Below are 16140 nucleotides of genomic sequence, written 5' to 3' on the forward strand. Positions count from 1 at the left end.
TCAACAAAAATTGAAATTATTTTTTTCAGCAAACTGTTCATTATTAAATATATATTAAAAATACGATGTGTATGAATAGAAAGTAATACTATTTATATATTAAAATATAATATGCTTTTATTTCTTTTATTTAATATGCTTTAAACCTATAATTGTATATAATGTAATATGCTTTAAACCTATAACAACACTATGCACATAAAAGAAACTGCCTTAAATTGTACTGACCTGTATTTTTATATCGTGTACACTCTTCTGCACGTTAAAATTTTTTAAATTGTATGAGATTGAGAAAAAAAACCTCCCCGGCGGGGAATCGAACCCCAGTCTCCCGCGTGACAGGCGGGGATACTGACCACTATACTACCGAGGATGTGTTACGAACTTTAAGACGGAAATGTATATCTCGCTGTAGCGATCGCGGTGTCGGGTCGGTGACGCTCACGCGAATTCTATGCTTTTTCCCCATCCCGCAAAAGTGCTTAACGCCGCTAAAGAAGTTTTCACTTCAAAAAGCAAAATAAAAAGAACGAAAAGTGAAGTGTCAAGGAAATAATTTCCTCTCCAGGTGCAAACCTTTGAACGCACACACGTAACGATATGTTCCTTAAACGGGCCGGGAGATAAAGGATAGGCACGTGGTTATGACCGTCATGAAGCGTTTTTTGAGCAGAAAACAACTCCATCAGAAGGACAATCATACTGCATCAGGGACCGGATTTCGTTCCATATTTGATATCGTTATGTTGCTGGATAGAAACGAATATCAGGTAGGAAATAGCTAATCTATACGTGCTTAGGCTCAAATTTCTTTCCGATCACATTAAAAATTAGTGAAGCGAACGCTAATTGAGGGCATGATTCGAAAAACGAAATCACACAGGCGATATAAGCTATGCTATATTACCGTAGCGTACGGCGATATGAAGAAATAGATTCCCGCATCAGATTCGAACTAACGGAGGCATACTTGGAGGCATACAGTGCATAATCCAATAGTGGAGATTTTACACAAACACCCAAACAACCAACTCATCCAACCTTTCATGATCCTTAAGACAGTCACACATCACAGCAGGCTAGCAGGATTCTTATAATAATATATTGCCACCCAACCTCCTTCCTTATTTCATCTAGATTTTTCTTACCATCACTTTACCCATTCAACCGACTCTTTTGACGGGATAAATTGAATTGCCACGGGGAGGAATGTGAGGAGGTTAAAACGGATGGTAAACATGATTATAACAACTTAAATAGGAGTTTCAAAATCATCGGAACGGAGTATCACGTCTCGGATTTAAAGAATTTATGCTTTCGGCGAGCCATTAAATTACGGTGAGAATAAATTATAAACCCAATCAAGAAGAAGGAGGAAGCAGCCAGGCTCCCGATTCTTATACACAAGGTGAAGAAGACAGCCGACAAAAGCGCGCGTGGTAACTTTCACCTTTCTCTCTCCCGACGTTCCATTCCCATCAGAATCTTCTTCCTCAAGGCAATAAGATGTATGTTCTTCCACCCGCTTTTGTCACGTCACCAACCCATTCTACTAGCTAACCCACCTCCGCCCCCATATACCCCAAACCATATACAACACACTCGTCGGCGTTCTCCGAGTTACGGCGCACTCCCGTGGCAAGTGATGCGCTGGCAGGTCTCTCCCGGAGGGTATAAAATGAAAGGGAAATTGCGGAAGGGAGCTCATCCAAAAATGCCCGGGACGAAGGTAAAATTTAGACGATCGAACGCGAGTATGAACTCAGATTTCTCACCTCATTTGTGCGTAAAGAGTAAATATATACAAGAGCGCTTAAAGTGGCAGCGCAATATTCACTGCCAAGTCTGACAGAAACGATGTATTAATAGAGACATTTTGCCGAAAGGCTTTAATAAATTCTAGGCGTAATTTCGTTAGACCATTCTCTTTTTATGTGTAAGCGGCTGGTGTCCCAACACCCCCGCCACACGCCACATTGAGGCGACTAGCGGGGTAGTATGTTGATGTAGATATCCATAATATGGGACCAGCATTGAAACCTAACCTTCAGTCTCATTCTGGGAAATTAAAAAAAGTCATTGCACAACCCACGCTAAGATGGTGTTGAATTAGTGAGCAAATGAAACTTGTTGCGAATACCACACTCAATAAGCTCATTTGAAATACCAGGATGGTGATATACATGAATTGCTATTAGAAAAAATTCCTCTGGACAGGGAAACGAACTACGGACCTTTGGCTTTCCGTGCAAAATTTTTATGCGGGAAGCAACTCCGCCAGGAGGACAATCAAATTTAAATTTTTTCTCATTGCAATTCATGTATAATTCACCACCGTTCACGCGGCAGGTTTCAAAATATTAAACAGGATGTTAATACTTTTTCCGATGATGGCTTAGTTATTAAAATCTAAGGAATCTTCGTAATATCTCAAGAAGTGGAATCCACCGAGTAATTTTTAAATTTTACGTTCTCGAAAACTAACTAGAAGACACATCAGAGTAAACACATGAAAGAACACTATACTACTGAGCAGATACCTAAAACCGAAGCCAACATTGAAAGTTCAACTTTAGTATGATTATGGGCAATGAAAAAGATTAGCGAATTTATTCCTCATAAATGGATTTTATTGAAACCCTGACACTTTTCTTTCTACTTCAGCATTATGTTCCATGGAAATGAAACTACAAATTGAAACAAACGACATGAAAATAAACGTTATCGCGTTAGTTATCAAAATAGGCCCGTCACGTGATATCAGATTTTGTTATTACAATCTTCATCTTAAGCGAAGAAGCCGATTATCCCTAGTCTATTTTTTTACTCTGAGATTTGCCATTAATATTTAAATCGCCACCTTTACCTACACGTGAAACCAATACCATACGCGTCCATTGAGAAATCGACAAATCAGTTATCGCGATTTGACTTTAACAAAAATCATTAGTTTTATGAACATTTTACGCACAAAAACGTAAGGATTCCTCTACATTTTTCCTTGAGGTTCTTGGTACAGTCCTTCCTTCAGCTGTTTAAATGTAATATAAAACGGTAACTCTGCATCTTATCAGATCACAATAAACACGGAAAAATCGTATGTCATGAAATGAAAAATAAATGCGGATGGTATTATTTAAAATTACTACCAAAATTTCAAACCAAGAAGACCGCAACACGCAACAGATCTGCGTTCCCTCTTCCTCAACCACTCACTGTAAAGCACCTCAAAGTGGCTCATCAGCGAAAACGATAAACAACTCATCCCTTTCCATAAAGCATGAAAAGATGAGGATTCATTACGACTGCATTAAAAGTAGATCGAATATCATACGAATGCGGAAACCACATTCAACACGGTTAAGCTTGATTTAGAGGAACGCATCGAAGTAAAATTGAACACAATTGGTTCTGATTTCTCATGCTCAAGATTGATTCTCTGCGCTTCGACTCACCCAGGCATCTTCATTTAAAAAGGAAATTTTGTGAAGGAGAAAATATACTTGCGTATTTGAATGGGTGCTGGGTGTGATACGAACTTAGTAATATTCAACGCAATTTTATTTGACCTTCGTGAATTAATAAAGTAAATAAAAACAATAATTGATAAAATAATATGATAATAAAATCAATCAAAAATAAAATATTATATTAAACAGTTAAAATAAATGAGTAAATATTAAAATTTTTTGTTGCCTTCATTATAGCGGAATTCCACAAAGTTGAGCCCGGTAACTGTTGATTCAGTGTTAAAATATGGAGAGAGTTGATGAATACACTCATCAAGGAGATCCACATAGAGCTACACAATTCAAGGGAAATCGCGACTCATTTCAAATTTAATACGGCGAATATCACGGATATGGGATACATGGGTAATTTTAACGAGCAATGAAACCCACTACGACCATTCTTAATTTCGCTGAAGTCACAAACAGGTAATCCCGGAATAATTTTTCTGTTACTATGAAACCAAGTGTCATGTAATATCTTAGAATATCGCCCGAATAATTAGAATGAGTTTGATAAATAGAGGACTCGGCGTATAGAGTGTCAAATGGACTAAATCCGAAATACCAGTGAAAGGTGATCGCGGGCATTACTCCATTACTTATTTAGAATACAACCTGTGCTGTATAAATCCTCACCGATACACACGACACTCACTGCTGGCTAAAAGCCAAACACGTTTAAGGTCTGGATCATGATTTCGAGGGTGTAATACCCCGGTCACTAAAAAAATGTAGATTTATGGAAATTACACAACATTGTTGGGTCAGAGCAGTGAATACTCTCACGGTGAAAGTCAAGCTTAAGTCTTGATCTGACCCCCAAAAAATTACCTTCCTGACCCGTCGAGCCAAACGGCTTGGCGCTAAGGACCAGGTTTGGAAAATCGGTTCGTTAAAATTGTCCCCGGGAGAGATTTCGTCAGCAGAAAGAAAAAAAATGCGAGGTGACAGTGGAACCTGAGAAAGAAATAAATATATCGGATGTATAATTGAAACACTTTTTCAATCGAGTATAAAAGAAATATTATTCGTAATCATTACTAAGCTGATGAGAAAAATATGTTCCCAAGAGGGAACACGCAAAGAACGTATAAATAGTAATATTCAATTTGAATGGACGATGATGGCAGTGCATGATTATATCGTACTAAAACTGAAGGACTTGAGCATCTATGCTTCCCTAAACGAAATTTGATATAAAATCATTATATAATCAAAAAATCAATCAATTATCGTCAATGGGACTATTCTTTCACTAGTTGAGATCAATAACAAGGAAATACTAAAACAGAGAAGACTTCTAATGCGGTAGATAAGATCATTATTCTCATCTAAATTTATATACATTTAGAACAAATGTGTTATTCACGCTGAAAAGCTTGGAAGAATAAATAAAAGAAGCAATTTCTTGTGCTTCTGAACTTGCAAAATAGCTTCTGAAAATTCTGAACCAACTTAGTGTTCCTTTGAATTCAATTGTGCTGTTTCTTCGTATCAGACCAGATGACTAGACAAAAAAGTATCAAGAATTCTAAAGCTTGAATTACACGATCATTTTTCCATCCCTTTCGAGGGACAGCTCCAGCGATTGCTCCAATGATGGCGGAAAAAATTACCATTTCAGGCGATCGTTTTCCGCGATGTCTCCAGGGATGGAGATCCCATCTCTTTTTCCATCACTCGGCACGTCCCTTTTTCCGTCGCTGAAACCATCGCTGACACCAGCCTTCTGCTAATCAGAACACACGGCCGCTAACAGCAATTATAACGCCACGCTTGACTTCTAATCAAGTGACAGCAGTAAATACGGATAGAGACAGAAAAATGATATGTGGAAATGAGCGTGTGGTTCAGAAAATGATGGGTCGATCGGTCACTCTTTTGGTCCTTGAAAATCTTTATCTGGAGCTAACCTAGCTATCATTCTAAATGACGGAAAAAATTATCGCGTGATTCAGTCTTCAGATAAATTCATGTTACAAAATTATGACGAGACTAAGGAACTAGCGCGATTCTACAAGGCATCTAACAAATGTCTTACAAGGGCGTACCCAGGATCAAAACTAGAAGGGGCAAGCCGTGGTCGTTCAAGTTGTAATACAGAAAAGGTTAAGAAACCAAAATTTCTAGAAAATTATAACAGCATTATTATTATTAACATTACATATTTTATACTAATGTCCCTTACCTTGGATTAAAAGAACATTTTTCAAAAATTTCGTTTTGAACTAAATTTACTTTTGCTTGTGGGAGGGATAGCTGCCCCCCCCTTACCCCCCTGGGTACGCCAATGATGCCTTATTGAATTAACTTCGTCCACTCCTCATCTTCTTTCTCCCCTTCGACGGGACAGTATTTTTCAAACTGAGAATAGCACCTTTGAATACCACGCCCCTTGCTTGAGACATGTTCAGACATTCTCGCAATCCATCTTCCCATGCATTGCTAGCAAAACATGAGCTATTTTGGCTTTCCCCTATGCAATAATTTTCGCGCTGGCTGTTGTGTTGATGTTTCGTAGTTCAGCGTGCGTGTCCAAACATCTAAAGTGGTTACGTTCTCTGAGTACGAAAACACAACTTAAATACAATGAAGAAATGATAACCGGAATACTTAAGAGACGTGGAACCCATGATAAAAATATAGGCCGGGGGAAAAACCTTACATGATGATAGAAGTTTTAACATACGGTAAGAGACAAAGACGTCTTCCCAGAATCATTTTTTAGTTCACCACGTCCCAGAAGAACGTGTTGCATACAAATGCTTCACGATGACCGCCTCAACTCATAAGGCATTCCATGCCGAGCTTTTGATCCTTATGTAACGCCTTCGTGAGTAATATATCCCATAAGCAAACATTGCCAAAAGTATTGCTTTCTTCAAGAGCCTCAGTGCAATATGCATTCGACTTTGATAGCGAGATTTAAGGAGGTTAAGAGATATATCAGGGAAGCGTGGTAGCCTACAGTGAGTGCAGCGTTTGGCTTCTGATCGAAAGGTCCCAGGTTCAACTCCCGAGACAAGCCTTGGAAAACTCCACAACAGTCGACTTGTGAGGTGGCCTAGAAAAAGGAACTGGCTCCCTACCCCGAAATTATGGATTCCACTTCACTTTTCGCCCGAGTGGTGGCGATTTCAAATATTAATACAAATTGAAATCCTCTTACATTACAGTAATGAGCATTCATCTGATATGTATACCCATTTATATCTATTATACTTATCAAGTATAGAGCTCTTACACGACAGGGCCCATTAGTCAGACGTATATGCTTATTCTTCAACGCCACTTACCAGCCACCCTACATTTTGGAGAAGTTTAATTTTGAATGTTTAAAAAGACCATTCCCTTTCCCAAGAATTGTTAGAGATATCATGCTCATTAGGGGTGGCGACGTTAAAATTTCAGCTCTTACACGACAGCAATGAGCATTTTTCTCAATACATTCATAAATATGACTTTTAAATTCAATTATTTTTCGAAGGCATTTTGATTTTTTAATGAAACTAGTTATCTTATAAAAGACAAAACTTAGAATGATGCAACACTACTTATCTTACTCATCCATTCCGAAATCTTACGGCGCCACTATATTACCAAAATAAAACGCCGTAAATCAGTGAAGGATCAAAGAAATGACGCAATTAGTGGACGAAATCGCAGCGCTGATAAATAAACTGCAATAATACCAAGCCATTTGCCGCCATACTTATTGCAAAAATACTTCCACATAATTAAATCTAACTCCATTCTTAAAATAGCAATGGGTGCATTCAGAAAATTAAGAGAGTAACTAGCTCGAATAGCCTCTCTGAGGCACTCATATTTTTGGAGAAGCATATCGAATAAAATGAATATAAAATAAGAAATATTTTTTTAAACACACGCTTTTTCCAAAAGCAGCATAAAATGCACTAAAAAGTAAAAAAAAAAACCTTTCATCACTGGGAGAACAGAGCGTCGGTGCTGATTAGGTTAATTAAAACTGAGCGTAGGAGGGCCTGATAGGAGAGTAAGGATTGGCACGTAATTTTTATACCTAAACCTACTCAGCACCCACATTTTATTCTCTAAGTTATGAAAAGCTAAGTTTTTACTTTGTAGTGCACTTTTCCGATCCGACAATGGGAAGTGGGTTATATAATCAATTAGAATATTCCAGCGATAAAACAGAAAAACAAACGAAGCAAGTTAATAAAAACCATGTAAAAATTGTGGAGATTGTTACCTCTCTGCAATATTAATCTCTCCCTCCGACGAACATACCGGAGAAGCAAATGAGTGTTAGGTTTTTCCGTAAGTATTACGGATACGCTGCATAATATTCGAAAGAGATATGACATGAACCAAATTATGAAGCTTACGCGGCATATCCGGGTGACTTGCCTTCGAAATTCTAGCGGTGAGTAATGTTTTTTTAAATATAAAAGGCTTGCGAAATTGGCATTGCATTTCTGATCACCATGCTATGACCTTTTTCCGAGAATACACCCATAAGAGTAAAAGCTCTCGCATACGCAATACGATTTCTCTCGTACCGGCATAGAGATCTTATTTACCCTAAAATGAAGGAGTGTCGAGCAAAATCTTGGATTTTATCGATGAAAATAGTCGGGTTACTTTTAATGCACAACTTAAGGCTCCGTTGGGAGGTCAAGGTCAATGTGACGCAATGAGTAATCGGATGGGCGCCTGCTGACCACTCTAGCGTGACGACTTTGCCATGCTATTATGTCATGGGTGGTTTTGAAACAAAACGAAGATGCAACCGCAGGAAAGTGTAGTACGGGGAAGAGAATAAATTGAGACAGAACTCAATCTATAGCATTTCTTATTACACACCAGCGTCGTATCTGAGGCCGAGTGGGCGGGGAACGGCCCTAACCCTTATTTCACGCCTGAGGGGACTACCATTAGCAACTAAAAGCATTGGTTTGGTTCCCGTGTAGAGCGACGGTGACGAGAGTCGATCGCGTATATCAGGACACCACAGGAACATACGACAAATTCAATTAAATGGTTTCGATTCTCGGACTCAGGGCCGGAACTAAGAGTCTCGTGTGGGAGGCGGTAAATATCAGTTTGCCTCTCCCACTTCCCAAATCCCCCCCTTATTCCCTCCCTCTCCCTTCCCCCACCACTAAAATATGATACGTTCGTAAGCTACTTTTTTGAGATGCGGTAGTTGAAATTACACAGCTTTTGTTTGCCACTAAGAAGTTTTATTGATATCATTGTTTAATAATTTACAAATTAATAATTATTACCAAATAATTTGGTTTGAAATTTTAAATAATTTTCTAATCATCATCACTGGTCAACAATCCTAGGATTGGTTTGACGCAGCTCTCCACTCAGTTCTCTTATCAGCTAATCTTTTCACACCTACGTATTTCTTCTCTTTCACATCTCTCTTTACTTGTTCCATATATTTTGTTCGGGGTCTTCCTTTTCCATTCTTGCCTTCCACTTGTCCTTCGACGATTTTCTAATAACAATTTCAAATTTTATCGCCCACTGAAATCCGCGGTCCCGTAACTAGGGTGGGGCAGGGGGGCACCCGTGCCCCCTCTGCCCCACCTTAGTTACGGCCCCGCTCGGACTAATAGAGCTAACACCAATTACTTAAAATGATGGATCAGTGATAGTGGGAGGGAAGAGCAATGTAAGGGTAGGTGAACTCGTTTTAATTAGGGAAACCTAATTATATTTTAAATTAATATATTTACACGAATTATAACATTTAAGGAGTGTCACCACATGCCGCGGCCATGCCTCGCGCATGATTCATTAAAACTAATGCAGACTGCGGTACTTAATTTTTTTCTTATTTTCCTCATTTAGGGAGTTGGGCCGCTGCCTAATACGCTGCTGTGAGACACCTACACATTAATTTCCGGCTACAGTAATAGACAGCATATAAGACGCATCCTCATTTCAGCATGGCACGCACAATTAATGTCCGCGCTACGCCCCACCAACTTAAGATAGTTCCTTTCAGTTCGAACGCTTCAAAAAGGCCAGTTAGGTGACACAATCATTAATGTAATTGCCAAAAAAGTATTAATTTGTTCATTAAAGTACACAATAAAACTGAACATGGTACAAAACAAAGCACAGAATTGGGGTAAATAATTCCCAATAATTTAAACTTTTTCTGCAAAACATTGAATATATATATATATATTTTTATATCACGATGAGATGTGGGTCAAATGTAAATATTATTTATTTTTTCAAACTTTGCCTACGTTTCGGACATTATATTTGTCCATCCTCAGGGCTATAAGAATGATAATGTATGATACAAAATTAGTTAAATACAGGCAATTTTACAGTTGTTATACATTAAAATACATGGAAATACATATTCAAAATTTACCTTTAAGTCTGATGTTGTTTTTATTTATTTACAATTTGGTTGCTTGGATTTCTTTCTTTGTTGGTTATGTCATTTATTAAATTATGATAAATTTTGCTAAGGTAAGTAATGTCTGTTCTTTTATTGCAGCTTTTTTTATTTCTGGATATGTGGTACATTTCTTTGAATAATCTTTTTGATAAAACTGGTTCTGTATCTAAAATTTTGGCCTCTTCGAAACGAAATGAGTGACTGTTTGTAATTGCATGATCTGCTAATGCACAAATTTGAATTTTGGTCTTAATTGATGTCTTATGTTGTGAGATCCTATTTTTTAAATATTGACATGTTTGGCCTATATAATTTTTATCACAGTCTTTACATGGAATTGAATAAATGATATTGCTTCTAAGCTGCATAGGGGTATTTGACTTAAGTTTAGAATATATGAGTTTATGTTGGGTTTTATAGTTTTTATGTGCTATTTTAAAATTTTTTTTTTGAATACTTTGGTAATTTGTTCTGATAATCCATTTATATAAATCATTCCTCGATATTGGCAACGTTATCATATAACGTAGGCAAAGTTTGAAAAAATAAATAATATTTACATTTGACCCACATCTCGTGATATAAAAAAATATATATATATTCCCAATAATGAAAAAAGATTTCTATCACTTTTAAAGCCACGAAACCCTTTGCCTTGATAATTATCAACGTCATGTTGATTATAACATCACTACAGTACTATTTTTCCATCCCACGTCCATGCATTCTGGCATGCGTTCTAGCAATTCACCGCTTTACACGACGCAATTTTCACTGCGCATCCGTACACACGTCTTGTTGAGGAATAAATGCCTCGTGTAAAACGGCCTTTTGAGCTTCAAGACTGTCTCACCGCTGCGGCGAAACCGAAGACTTCTCCATCTAATAATTAAATCTCAGCTATTCAGTGCAAGTGACAATTTAATATTCCTTGAATTTAGAACAGGGGCTATTTTGCCATCCCCCGGCTATGCATTCTCGGATGCATTCTAGCAATTCACCGCTTTACACGGCTCAATTTTGACTGCGCCTTCGTACAACACTTCATGCTGCGGAATTACGCGTCGCGTGTAAAACGGCCTTATAAGTTTCAAGACTCCCTCACCGCTGCGGTGAAGCCGAAAATTCCTCTATCGATTACTTACAATGATTCGCAACGACTCGTACGCTCTTCATTATTGTTGCCAGCACACAAGGAGTTGTCAGGCGACCACGTACCTTATGATGCGCCGCCCTGAGCAGGAAGTTGCGTCACGTCGTGCCTCGCAACCTTTGCAGATCCCGATTTCCCTCCGGCGCGGCAGCTGAAGACGAGCCTCCCTCGCCTGGAAGAGATAGTGAGACGGCGTAAGAAGAAAAACCTTATTGTGGAATGGTATGGGGTGGCAGAAAGAGAAGGGGGCATCGGTATTAACCGTAGAACATCGACCCAAATCATCTCCGCATTCGGCGGTCTCGCGAAGTATTGCGTAATTGCAGCATCACAGGGTAAAATACGTGCCTAGTTACCCTCGCGACTGCTTTAGAAGGAACGGATAATGAAAAAACTTCAAATTTTAGCATTCTAAGTACGCCGAAATCTAGGTCACAGGTACCGCTCATTATTCATTATAAATCGATTTATTTTTTTACCTCCACTATTTAATGATAAATAAGTTCTTGGAGCATAGTTCCGACAAAGAGAATAATATGAAAAATTCTTTTCCGTCGTTTAGATATATTTCTTATGTCTTCTTCATGGATATGAATCATAATGATTACAATAAATTAATAATTGTAGGCATGAAAGATTGTTACAATGTATTTCTTACAAATAATAAAATACTTAAAAAGAATTCAATTGTGCATGAACGGAATACATGTGATACGTGGTTAGTTCCTTAACTGTGGCATTAATATAATGTATTAGCAAAAAACCGTGATACTGTGTTATATAATAGCTTTGCTAAGCTAAAATTTGTGATATAAATAATGGTATTAACAATAGATTCCCTATTTTCTTCGGTAACACAACTATCACCAATTTCCCTAAAATTTCACGAATAAAAATTAAGATATCATGCCAGATACGAAAAATTAAACGAATGAGATACTTTTGTAGTTCAGTCCCCTTCCTTTCTGTCACTTGAGCCACTATGAGCCATTTGTTTTTTTTTTCCTTACATTCATACAAATATTATTCCACGATGCTGGCCCGCACTACATCACCATATAAAACAATACAGGAGACTGGTGAAAAAGAAAAAAATATCATACTATTCACAAACTTATGAAACATTGATGTTTTGCATGACGCATGTTACAATAATATTAACCATCAATATTACGAAATAATACTAATACATATTCAAGACAGCAATAGATTTATAATGAGGCAAAAATAATACTTTCACACGCAAATTTCGAAACATTTTTAATTTTGATTAATGTACTTTAGCAAGTAGCGTCAGTAATTTTTTCAGGATCATCATTACATATTCTCAGGGTAAGGTAAGTGGTAGACTGAAGCTTGAATTAGTTTTTATTAGGAATTTGCGAACGTGATTTACGGTATGTACGTTCTACTAGGATCACTTCGATTTCTATTGTAAAGATTCTTGCAGGTTTTTTATGTTAACATGTTGTATGGCTAGCCTTAAAATGGTTTTGGTTGATGAAGCTTTTTTTAAATATTTTACTCCAATTTCTTTAACCCTAGCTAAATGTAACAGATATTAGGATTTTCCCAAGTTATGTCTCCCTATTAACAACGGCTAAATTATTAAATGCATAGTGATAATAGCAATAACGGATGAAATATGGATACTTCACTACACCCCTACGTTCGGATAAGTCTTTATAACTCCATTTCAATTCAATCCTAGACCCGAATTTTGACTGGATCCACAATAACAAACTTCTGGCACGGTAAACGATAGAGATGAAGTTTAGTTTTGCTTTCCCTTAATTTTGGAAAATTTATTTGCCCTTCTCGAACCCCGAGATGAAACGAAAATCGACTTGCATTTCGAAACGTCGCCATTCATGGAGACTTTCACCCGGTGGACAGTCCGAGTTCAACCACAAGACATCATTCGCCGGGAAACGAAGAGATCATGGCTGCTATTCTGGATAAGCGTTGCAATAAATAGCATATGCTATTCCGCGGGTCATTATTGCAACGACCCCGTATTCTGAATGAGGCGTAGAAATAATATTGTTCGGAATACCATCATGCTATCTCATGCGCGAGCTATTTGGAAGCTCCGCCTCTTCCCGCACGAAAAACTTTCTGAACATTTTTCGCAACCAATGAGGGAGAAGATTTTATACATTTTTCTTTATTTTACGGAATATTGACTTGCAATTATAAACAATTGCTTTACTTGCATTCAAAAAATTATATTAAAATCTTGGATGTATATAATACGCTTTGAAAATATCATTTAGGAAATCAGCTGTTTGCTGTGGCTGGGATAGATTTCACAATGGCTTCAGACAGGTGGGTTAGATCATAATTTGATTATGATAATGATGATTTATCGGGCATAAATATTAAATCGATTACCTGAATCCGATCGGTTGTTTAACGTGAGATATATACTATGCTAAGTAATCATTGCAAGCTAAATATGTTTGATTTTCTCCGTAATTGGCTTCGAAGTCTGTTTGTTTGTTCCATGTCAAAATAAATGTGTATCAACTTTTATTGTATTGCTCGTGACGATATCGAATTACTGTATGAACTAGAAGCTTACGTTTATAATGCTACGTTTGTATTATATGACTCCCTAATTTTAGTATTCATTCTCTGTCTAGGAAATAAAGTAGGTGGCAACGTTACAGCTGTGCTTTCATATATTATGATGGAATAGTATTGATATTTCAGCTGCAGATGTGAAAAAAGCAGAGGGAGGTGATGGTGAATTTGAGAATGGATGGAACAGCTGTGAAAAAGTAAATCTAACAATAGCGAATCGTGTGGAAAGTGGTGTTGTGTCACTTATTATTATTTTCGTATCAGCTGATTTTACTATGCTCACTGAAATTTTTGATAGATCCTGAACTGTGCCGATATACTGAATCTTAATTGTGAACTTACTTGCCTATAGAGGAAACAATTTGTATTGAATTCCACATGATATATAGTGCATTAATGTTGTTCATGGATATTCCATTTAACGTTTGTGGTGAATCATATTTGTTCGGAAACTTTATTGGTGCACGGAGAAATCCTTTGTTTTCAAGGAAGTAATTCAAGTCGACTGCCCGTGTTATAATTTAGTAAATTTTAAGTTTTAATTGTAGAAGGAGGCGAATAGTGGGGAAAATAATTTCGACTCGTAGCATGTATTTGTATATACCGTCCAATTGAGGAAATGAACGGCTGACCAAAATATATGGTATTATTATGGTAATATATGGTTTTCATTGAAAGCTACAACTATTATTATACTTGGCGAGTTAACCACTCGACGCAAGCTTGTGTGTGTTAACACAAGCTTGAAATTTTTCAAGAATCGACCTGATAGCCTACATTGAGGAATTTTTCGTCGCACGTCAAGTGTTGAAATAAAATTATGAATTGTAAATATGAATAAAACACGGAAAATTTGGGCTAATCGTAGAAATTCTTTGCATGAATTGTTATGGTTTTCGTACCGTCGATGAAGCAAGCTTGTGCTTCACATATATTAAGCTCGAATGTTAGTTTCTAACCAATTCACTTAACTAGTTAAATATTCATCACTTATGCTACGATTATTCAATTAAAATAAAGTAGATATCATTTTATTTTTGGCTATTATTCCATTTTTCAATACTTGATTAGGTTACTTTAGCCTCAGAACAACAATTCAAGATCGCAATGCGCACGTTTTCTGGGTTGCAATACTGAATAGCTCGGCCTTGAAGTCCGTGTAATATTATTGCAACCCTATCGGTTGCAATTCGCCGTTCAGAATAGTGAATTGCAACGCGCTATAGCTATTTTGAGAATTACGTCTTCCGGTGTAGTAAAAACACGAAGTGCAACCGTTCTGAATACCGTATTGCATCTGGGTTGCAATACGCTATATTATGACAACTTCGGTAGCAATATCGGCGAAAAGCATAATGCTATTCCATCCAGAATAGCAGCCCATACTTGATATAGACATGGCAATGTTAGTCACAGAGAGATTTATCATGCAATTATGAATAGAAAAACAATGCTATGAGCAGGAAAATAACTTCACACGGAAAGGGTGAGACATCTTCAAATTCCGTGGCGTAAAAATGTCAACCTCGCTTCATGATGGCGCCACAAGAGATGGATTCCCATGAATACTTTGGCAAATAAACACACATTCTCCAAGAGAAAGGAAGAGATCAGGAAGAAAAATATAACGGCCAAAGTGCACGCGATAATTTCCATTATTCACGCTGCTCCCACGCAATCTCTCTTTCGAGCTACGCAATTTACAACTTATGATCCCTCTCTTTAACATAAGAGTATTTACTTCCTGGATTTACGAAAGAGGAAATTTAAATTCACTTCGCAAATTACAGACAAATTTATATTTCCCGACGATCACAAATATTATTACAGAAGTCTAGTATATTACACATATATTAGTCTTTTTGTGTCATTCCGTATATGCACCGTTAATATTGCACCAACAGTGATAAATGAGGTGTCATTTCAAAAGCTGAATCATCGGCTTCCGACGAAAAATACTGTTTTAATCTCGAATTTCATCAGTTATCCATAAATTTGACTTTAAATTTTCGATTTTTTTCATGTCGATCTCTTGAGGTATATCGACTGAATATTTTTTTATTCTAAACTTCAAAAAATGTTAAAAAACCTGTTAAATCCATAAATAAACCAAAGAAACGTAACATAAGTAGGCAAAAATATTAAAAAGTAAAATCTAAGAAGAATTTTAAACGTTCTCGAACAGAGAGAACGTTCGTTATCTTGTTAGCTCACTTTGTCTTTTGTCTTTTTCGTGAACTTTCGAGAACGTGATCGAGTTGACTATTACAAAAATTGATAGGCTAATAGATGAACAATGATGCCATGATTGAAGATTATTCTAGTTCTTCAACGGGTTAACTAGTTCAGTACTGTCGATTTACGATAATAGGGATATCCAATGACGTTAAGGTTGATTATTATGCTATATGGACGATGGAAGACTCGCCTATCGTAATTTTCGCAAGAAGGGATATGAATAACTGGTGGGGCAA

The 16140-nt window shown here is 37.1% G+C and overlaps 1 non-coding gene across 1 annotated transcript; it reads right to left on the reverse strand.

Moving 5' to 3' along the window:
* Positions 1–301: 301 nt before the first annotated feature.
* On the reverse strand, positions 302–373 carry Trnad-guc. Its single transcript has one exon. It is a non-coding gene; the product is annotated as a tRNA-Asp (tRNA).
* Positions 374–16140: the final 15767 nt, after the last annotated feature.

This window comes from Ischnura elegans, chromosome 12, assembly GCF_921293095.1.
Source record: "Ischnura elegans chromosome 12, ioIscEleg1.1, whole genome shotgun sequence".
Taxonomy (NCBI): Eukaryota; Metazoa; Arthropoda; class Insecta; order Odonata; family Coenagrionidae; genus Ischnura; species Ischnura elegans.